A 10,366-nucleotide genomic window follows, 5' to 3' on the forward strand; every position below is an offset into this window, starting at 1 on the left:
TTAAAATCATATATCACATCACTCGATAATTCACATTTATGGCAACCCAAGCCAACTTGACAAACATGAACAACATTTATAAATCCACAAGCTAAATAAATTATACAATCAGAACTCCAACTATTCACCACAAGTTCATATCGTCATAAATTAGACTTAACATTCCGAAATTCCAAATAAGAGAGATCTTCTAACACTTTTACACAGTATATCCATTTCGATTCATCGACAACATTTCATTACATACAAAACATACTTATACAACAATATCATAATAACCACCCAGACTTGCCCATAATTCTGAATAGCTATCCACTGCCTCAGCCCAAATCAACATCTCGAAGAGTGACAAGCTGACCTGAAAGATTTATATAACAACGGAGTGAGCCAAAAACGGCTCAGCAAGTGACAAAGCATATTCAGAACAAAAGGAACGGTTTCAAACGAGTAAGGTATCATAATGCAAGGCAGAATACAAGAATTCTCAAGGATACCATCTCAATAGATACCAAATCATACGTATCATGTCATTCAAAACATATTTGATCCATAACGAATGGAGCATAGAGTAATTGGAACATATCAATGGCAGATAGGACATTTCAGAACATATCAGTTCATAGCAAATGGAGCACAGAGTAATTGGAGCATATCAGTAACAAAGGAAACATATCGGAGCTTATCAATGGCAGATAGGACATTTCAGAACATATCAGTTCATAGCAAATGGAGCACAGAGTAATTGGAGCATATCAGTAACAAAGGAAACATATCGGAGCTTATCAATGGCAGATAGGACATTTCAGAACATATCAGTTCATAGCAAATGGAGCACAGAGTAATTGGAGCATATCAGTAACAAAGGAAACATATCGGAGCTTATCAATGGCAGATAAAATGTTCCGGAGCATATCAACGACATATGGAACATTTCGAAGCATATTATCAGTGAATGAAGCATTTCAGAGCATATCAAACTCATATGTCGTACAGAAGCTCAAACGTCGTCCTTGACGTTGCAATCATATCATACTTATCCAGAGCAGGAACAGAAATAACTCACCAAAACTCTGGATGTCATATCAAACATATAGAGGGTGTAGTGGGATCACAGACAGAATGTGATTCATCCATTTCTGAATGACCACCAGACAGAAGTCTCCCACGTCTGGGAGCTCCATCCACCCACGTCTAGGTGAAGTCAGAGGGGGCCGGCAGAGCATCGCAGGCTCTATGCATAACTCCCTTTACCATTTCTGGCAAAGGTTCACATTATCCCACAACACCAGAATACAAGAGGGCAGATTAAACAATAAGTAGCATAATACGGAAGCACACGCGGAACAACAATACGTACATGTGCCTTTACGAGACAATACGATGCAAGCAACAATCTCTCACAAATGTATTCAGTTTTGGAATGAAATGAAGGCAAGAGTATACAGGGATTCAAAGCATTCATACTGAGCTCAATTCAAAATAGGAAGGTTAGATGAATTCAATATCCAAAGGAATGAAACTGGAATAGGCACATATCGAAAGCAAATGCGGAACAATAGGATATACATGTGCCTATATGAGTCAATACGATATAGCATAAACGTTACACAACAGTTTTCAAGAATGCAATAATTTTAAGGACAAGAGCATACAAGAATTCAAAGCAGTAATATAAAGCTCAATTGAATGAGAAAGCTAAAGGATATCAATTTCCAAAGGAATGAAACCAGAATATGAGAAATCGACCAAAGCTCGATTTCTGGCAGAATACAGAAGGCACATTGAACAAATGATTCAAACTATCAATCGTGCTCCAATTTACTCAGAAATAATCATTGGATTATACTTTCAGATAAGACAGGCTTCATATGAATTAAACTGTCCAACAGAGAGAGTTACAAATAATTTGGTAAGCAAGTGTCGTAGAACAAAATCTCTGTTGGTAGAATTCATAATGTCAGATTCAACAGATAACTGGGCAGGTGTTTGGATTCCAAATCTTTCAATCCATATATCAAAGAAAGGTCTACGAGTCTAGTTTCCAATGAAATCAGTTTTGAACAAATCAGAGTTTCCACAAAGACTTATAGGCAGCTCGGTATCAAAAGGTCAGAATCTCAGAAGTTGCACAGATTCGAACCGTTACGTCTAAACAGGAGATATAACAAATGCAAGGCTAGAATAATTCAAAGTTCCACATATTCAAAGCAAATGTGGAGATAAAATTGGCAGTGAGAAAAGATCAGGAAACTTGCAATAAGACATATCAGAGCAATTATAGGAGAAACGAACAGGGAACTTGCAATAGAAAGGATCGAAACAAGTGGGAAACTTGCCTTTCAAAGATTTCGATCCGAAGATCCAAAGAAGGTGCCAGCCCAAATCCTTCTACTTTTCCTCCGTGTCCTCTCTCTGTTTCATTTTGTGCTCCCGTTTTCTTCCTTTTCTTCGCAACTACACCACGTGTCGAACATCGAGGCACAGTCACCTGCTCTCTCTTACTCTCATTCCTTCTTTTTCTTTCCCAAACGCAGCTGCCATAGCCGCCGCCGCTGCCGCTGCCACAATCGCAGCCCCTTCCACCGCACTATCTTCCTTCCTCCCTTCTCTCGCAGACATAACTGCTGCATACGCAGTCGCTGCCGCTGCGGCCGCAATCCCGTCTGCAGCCCCTTTTTCCCCCTTTCCTTTCTTTTCTTTCCCAGCTGCAACTGCCGCAGTCGCAGTCGCAACCATGGCCGCAGCCACCACAGCCGCAGCCTTTTATTTCTCCCCCGCTCTATTTCCTCTCCTTCTCTTCCAGCTGCAGCTGCCACTGCCACAGCTGCCTCTCCTTCTCCTCTTCCTCTCTTCTTCCCTTTTACTTTCTCTTCTTCTTCCTTTCCTTCTCTTCTTTCCCAGCTGCACTGCTGCAGTCGCAGCCTCAGCCACGACCACAGCCTCTTCTTCCTCCCCTGCTCATCTTCCTCTCCTTCTTCTCTTCCAACTGCAGCTGCCATCGCCGCAGCCGCAGCCCCTTCTTTCCCTTCTCTTCTTCCTCTCCTTCCCTTCTCTTCCTTCCTCTTACTCTTTCCCTGCCATAGCTGCAGCTGCCACAGCCGCAGCCGCAGCTACTTCTTTCCCTTCTCCTCTTCCTTCTCCTTCCTTTCTTCTTCTTCTCTTCTTCTCTTCTTCTCCTTCCTCCCCTTCTTCTTCCCGGCGTCACACACACCCTCTCCTCTGTTTCCTCTGCAGGGAACAGAGGTATCACAACCTCTTCTCCTGCTTCCCCTTCTTCTTCTCTTCCTCTTCTTCTTCTTATGCTCTTCTCCTACCCGACACCCCACACGTCTCCTCTGTTTCCACCTGCAGGAAACAGAGGTGCTGCAGCCCTAGCTGCTGCCACCTCTCGCTCCTCTCCGTCTTCCCTCTCTTTTCCCTCTTCTTCTCCTTCTCTTCTTCTCCTCTTCCCTTTTTCCTCCCCAACGCCACACACCTCCTCGTTGCAGCCTTGCCGCAGCTATCCTCCTCTCTTCTTCTTCTTCTTCTTCTTCTTCTTCTTCCCTTTTCATCCTCAACGCCCCACACATCCTCTCCTCTGTTTCAACCTGCGGAAAACAGAGGTGCTGCAGCCCTAGCTGCTGTCACGCCCCTAAAAATATCCATTATATTTAAAATCTTTCGTCACAACTAACCCAGGATCCAAACACACATTTGAGGTCACTAAGAAAACATTCAGATCAAAAATTTCACTTCTATAATCTACCAATTCATAACCCTGTACAATTCATAAACATAGCACACATCACTCGATAATTCATACAATCTAAACTCGACTCATCAAAATAAAAACCACAATATAAATCCACAAGTGGGGAAATCCATGCAGTCACCACAATCATCGATTTACCATAAGTTCATATCATTACACAATTTTAATTTAACATTCCAAAACCCTATACATGAGGGATCCTTCAACTTACACAAAATCCACAGGTTTAGATTTATAGTCACATTTCATTAGATGCAAGGTAGCTTATACACAACTACATATATGCTAACAAAAGTTCTGCCCAACGTCTTCTAAACTTTCCACTGCCCCAGCCCATTCTTAACATTTAAGCAAGCGATACGCTATCCTGAAAAATTTATCAACAAACGGGGTGAGCATAAAGAGCTCAGCAAGTGACTAACATATCCATAACAAAATAGTACAATTTCCAAAAAGATACAGTATCAAAACACAAAAGCAGAAATATACGATTTCGTATACATAATATCATTAGGAGCAGAATCGTAATTGTCCTTTTTTATCATACATATTTGGTTCCTGACAGATGGGGCATAGAGTAATTGGAGCATATCAGAAACAAAGGAAACATATCGGAGCTTATCAATGGCATATAAAATGTTCCAGAACACATCAACGATCTATGGAACATTACGAAGCAAACTCAATAGTGAATGAAGCATTTCAGAGCATATCAAACTCATATGTCGTACAGAAGCTCAAACGTCGTCCTTGACGTTGCAATCATATCATACTTATCCAGAGCACGAACAGAAATAACTCACCAAAACTCTGGATGTCACATCAAACATATAGAGGGTGTAGTGGGATCTCAGTCAGAATGTGATTCATCCATTTCTGAATGACCACCTGACAAAAGTCTCCCACGTCTGGGAGCTCCATCCACCCACGTCTAGGTGAAGTCAGAGGGGGCCGGCAGAGCATCGCAGGCTCTATGCATAACTCCCTTTACCATTTCTGGCAAAGGTTCACAACTCCCTTTACCATTTCTGGCAAAGGTTCACAACTCCCTTTACCATTTCTGGCAAAGGTTCACAACTCCCTTTACCATTTCTGGCAAAGGTTCACATTATCCCACACACCAGAGTACAAGAAGGCAGTTTCAAAAATAAGCAGCATATAACGGAAGCACACGCGGAACAACCAAACATACATGTGCCTTTTCAAAAACAATGATGCAAGGAACAAATCTCTCACAAAAGTATTCATTTTAGGAAAGAATTGGAAGCAAGAGTGTACAGGGATCCCAAGCAATCATAATCAGCTCAATTCCAATAAGAAGGTTAGACAAATTCAGATATCCCAAGGAATGGAACCAAATACGCGAAATCAACCAAAGCTCGATTTCGGACAGAATTCCAGTGGCACATCAAACAAATATTTTAGAATAACAATTATGCTCCAATACCCATAATAAGGCTATGGTCGAATCATATATCAATCTATATTAAGATGGAACAGATTTCATATGAAACAGGGCTCCCAACACTGAGTTACCTCTGATTTGGTAACACAAGGTCAAAATCATAATCACTGTGTTACAGAATTTATAGGGTCGGAATCAACAGACGATAGGGTGGGCAATTAAACTCCAAAATTTTCAAACTATATGTCAAAAGAGAGAATTTCAAGTCTACTTTCAAATAAAATCAGTTTGATACAAATCAGAATTTTCAACAGGGAGTTATAGGCGTTTTAGTATCGAAAGGTCAGAAATCTGAACTCTGTTTTACAGCGTCTATAGGCTCTTTTGAAACAAATTTTTGGGTAAGTATTCGGTGTCCAAAATCTACAAAATCGGTGTCAAAAGAAACACATACGAGTCTAATTTCAAACAAAATAGTTCCTGCCTGAATTCTCATTCTATATTAAAACTTATAGCCGAAACAGTGCTTAGGGGTCAGTTTACCGAAAGACTTTCAGAATCCATGGTTTAAGTCCAAAGAGAGATATATCAGTTTCTAAATAGAAATCTTCCAATTTATTTTGAATCAACATAAAAACAGAGTCAAATACTTATGTAGGATGGGGTTAGAACACTTGCCTTTGCAAATCTTGACCCGAAATGACAAGATTAAAGCAAGAACCCTAAAAGCCCCAATTTTCTTTCTCTTCTTCTTCTTCTTCTTCTTCTTCTTCTTTCTTTCTTTCTTTCCCTGATCACCCACGAGCTGCCTCCTCTGCTTCCTTAACAACGAAGGCAGAGAGGCTTAAGCGGTGGAATTTGTCATTTGGTGCATTTTGCAGTTTAGTCCTTGTTTTTATCATATTCACGATTAGGTCCTTAGGGTTTACATATAGATCCTCAGATTTTTTTTTTTTTTTGAACAGATCTCCCAAATCTTAAAAATAAGTTACCTCTGATTCATACTCTATTTCTTGTGTCAATTAAAAATAGATACTTACATTATCACCAGAAATATTATACGAAAATTCGGAAATGAGGGGTGTTACACTCTCCCCCCCTTAAAAGAAAAATTTAGTCCTCTAAATTTATCGTACCTCTATTCGATGAAAAGACGAGGATACACCTTTTTCATTTCCTCTTCTAGCTCCCAAGTTGTCTCTTCTCCAGAATGATGTCTCCAATTTACTTGAACCAATGGGATGACCCGATTCCTTAGGACTTTTTCTTTCTTATCAATAATCTGAATAGGCTCTTCCACATAGGATAGATCTTTATCGAACTCCACCAGCTCATACTTAATGATGTGAGAAGGGTCATACATATACTTTCTGATCATCGAGACATGAAATATATCATGGACATGGCTCAATGCTGGTGGCAAGGCAATCCTGTAAGCGACAGAACCAACCCTCTCAAGAACCTCAAAAGGTCCAATAAATCTTGGGCTTAATTTTCCTTTCTTCCCAAACCTCATAATGCCTTTGGAAGGGGAGACTTTTAAGAATACAAAATCTCCGATTTCAAACTCAATATCTCGTCTTCTATTGTCAGCATAACTCTTTTGACGACTCTGAGCAGTTTTTAACCTTTTCCTTATTACTTGAATTTTCTCGGTAGTTTCTTGTACCTTGTCCGGTGCTAATAGCTTTCTGTCTCCAACTTCCTCCCAACATACAGGTGTTACGCACTTTCGCCCATATAGAGCTTCATAAGGAGCCATCTGAATACTTGAATGATAACTATTATTATACGTGAACTCAACAAGTGAAATATCCTTATCCCATTCACCTTTCCAATCCATAACATAGGCTCTAAGCAAATCCTCAAGTGTTTGAATTGTTCTTTCTGACTGACCATCAGTCTGAGGATGATATGCAGTACTAAACTTGACTTTAGTGCCCATCGACTCCTGCAATTTTCTCCAGAATCTAGAGAGAAATCTGGAGTCTCTATCAGAGATAATCTCCTTTGGAATACCATGAAGTCTTACTACTTCATTAACATATAAATCTGCAAGTCTATCAAGTGAATAAGTCATATTAATCGGTAGGAAATGCGCAGATTTTGTTAACCTATCAATGATAACCCAAATAGCATCATGCTTCCTCGAGGTTCTGGGTAGTCCTGAAACAAAATCCATAGTAATACATTCCCATTTCCATTCAGGAATAACTAAAGGTTGCAACAACCCTCCAGGTCTTTGGTGTTCTACTTTGATTTGCTGACAAGTCAAACATTTAGAAACATACATTGCCATTTCTTTCTTCATGCCTTTCCACCAATAGTGACTTCGAAGATCTCTATACATCTTAGTGCTCCCAGGGTGTAGGGTGTACTTTGAAGTATGACTTTCAGTTAGGATTTGATTCTTGATAACTAGTTCATTTGGTACACATACTCTCTCCCCAAATCTCAATAGGCCATCCTTTGAAATTTGAAATTGTGGCTTCAATCCCTTTTCTACTTCACTCCTCAAGTAGATTAAATGTGGATCTCGTAATTGTCCTTCCTTAATTTGTTGCATAAGATCAGACTGCACTTGAATGGAGGCCATCAGAATCATCGAGTCTTGCTCTTTCCTCAAAGCTTTCAAATCAAAATTTTCTTCTATTAGCTTCCATTGCTTCACGACCAGACTAGCCATAAAACTTGTAGATTTCCTACTAAGTGCATCAGCTACAACATTGGCTTTGCCCGGGTGATAACGGATGGTACAATCATAATCCTTCAGAAGTTCAATCCATCTTCGCTGCCTCATGTTTAACTCTTTCTGAGTGAAAATATATTTTAAACTCTTGTGATCAGTAAAGATTTCAAACTGCCGACCATACAAATAATGTCTCCAAATCTTTAGAGCAAAAATAATTGCTGCCAATTCCAAATCATGAGTTGGGTAATTCAGTTCATAACCTTTAAGTTGCCTAGAAGCATACGCAATTACTCTCCCTTCCTGCATCAAAACACATCCTAGGCCCTTACTTGAAGCATCAGTATAAACTACAAACTCATCATTACCCCTTGGAATAGTGAGAATAGGGGCACTAGTCAATCTTCTTTTTAACTCTTGAAAACTTTGCTCACAATCATCACCCCATACAAATTTCATATTCTTCTTAGTGAGTTTGGTGAGAGGTTGAGCAATTCGAGAAAATCCCTCCACAAATCTCCTGTAATAACCTGCCATGCCCAAGAAGCTCCTAACTTCTGTCACATTTGTTGGTACTTCCCATTCAACTACAGCTTCTATTTTCCTTGGATCAACAGATATACCCTTTCCTGAAATCACATGGCCTAAGAAGGCAACTTCATTCAACCAAAATTCACATTTGCTGAACTTTGCATACAACTTCTTTTCTCTTAGTATGGACAATACCTTCCTCAAGTGTTCCTCATGCTCCTGATTACTCCTTGAATACACCAATATGTCATCAATAAATACAATTACACAGATATCCAAGAGCTGTTGAAATGTCCTATTCATTAGTTCCATAAAAGCTGCAGGGGCATTAGTCAAACCAAAAGGCATCACCAAGAATTCATAATGACCATATCGAGTTCTGAAGGCTGTTTTTGAAATATCCTCCTCTTTGATCCTCAACTGATAGTAACCTGACCTCAGGTCAATCTTAGAGAATACTTGTGCACCCTGCAGTTGATCAAACAAATCATCAATTCTAGGTATGGGATATTTGTTTTTGATGGTCACCTGATTCAACTGTCTATAATCAATACAAAGCCTCAATGTTCCATCCTTCTTCTTCACTAATAGTACCGGAGCACCCCATGGGGATACACTGGGTCGTATGAAACCCTTATCTAATAATTCTTGTATTTGCTTCTTTAATTCTTCTAACTCAAGTGGTGCCATTCTGTAGGGAGGCTTAGATATTGGGGTTGTACTGGGGACTAGATCAATAGCAAATTCACCCTCTCTATCTAGAGGTAAACCAGGCAAGTCATCAGGAAATACATCAGGGAATTCTTTGACCACTGAAATTTCATCTATGTGGGTTTCCTGATTTGAATGCTCCTTTACACACACCATATAACAAAGACAACCTTTCTGCATAAGATGATAAGCTTGAAGTGCGGATATCAAGCAAGGAGGCAAATCATGCTTAATGCCCTCAAAGAAAAATATAGGCTGATCTGGTATGCAGAAGGTAATTATTTTTTTGTAACAGTCAATACTAGCGTGATGAGAAGATAACCAATCCATGCCAAGTATAATATCAAAACCCTGGATCTCTAGGAGAATCAAATCAGCAAGGAGTTCATGGTCTCCAATAGAGATCAAACAAGATGGGTAGACTACGTTTGTTGCCAATGAATCTCCAACAGCAGTTGTTACATATAGCATATAATCCAGGGGTTTAGGTAGAATATCCAAGTGACAAGCAAAGTGTTGTGAAACAAATGATAAGTTGGAGCCGGGATCAAACAAAACTTTTGCATTTCTTTTAGAAACATGAAGAATACCTTCCACCACAGATTTAGAAGCTTTAGAATCTTGTTCCGTGATAGCGTACACTCTAGCATGGGCTGAGGGTCTAGGAGACAGTGGCTCTCTTTTCCTGTTCAGTGGGCAATCTTTTATTTGATGACCTAGCTTTCCACAACTAAAACATGCTCCAGTCACCCGAAAACACCGACTCGTTTCATGATTTGATCCACATTTTTCACATAACTGAGTCCTCCCCCATGGTTTCCTTTTCTCAAATCCAGATGTCTTAAACCTCTTGTTACTATCTTCATATTTATTTTCTCTCCTGCTTTTGCTAGTAAATTTGTCCCTTTGGCTCTTGCCAATGATTTCTTGAATTTCCTCCATGTCTCTTTCAATTTTCAAAGCTCTTTCTACCGTATCAGCATATGTTTGTAATTTTAAAGCTGACATTCGGCTTCTTATTGCTGGCCGTAATCCCCTTTCAAACCTTCTTGCCTTTCTAGATTCATCATCAGTCATATGTGTGGCAAACCTGGAGAGCTCAGTAAATCTAGACTCATACTTTGTAACCGTCATACTTCCCTGGATAAGGTTCAAGAACTCCAATTCTTTTTGCTCTCTCATACAATCGGGAAAATATTTGTCGTAAAACTTTTCTTGGAATAACTTCCATGTCATTTGCTCATGTTTGATTTCAGACATCCTCTTAATCATTCTCCAC

The sequence above is a fragment of the Musa acuminata genome, chromosome BXJ3-8 (assembly GCF_036884655.1).
Source record: "Musa acuminata AAA Group cultivar baxijiao chromosome BXJ3-8, Cavendish_Baxijiao_AAA, whole genome shotgun sequence".
Classification (NCBI taxonomy): domain Eukaryota; kingdom Viridiplantae; phylum Streptophyta; class Magnoliopsida; order Zingiberales; family Musaceae; genus Musa; species Musa acuminata.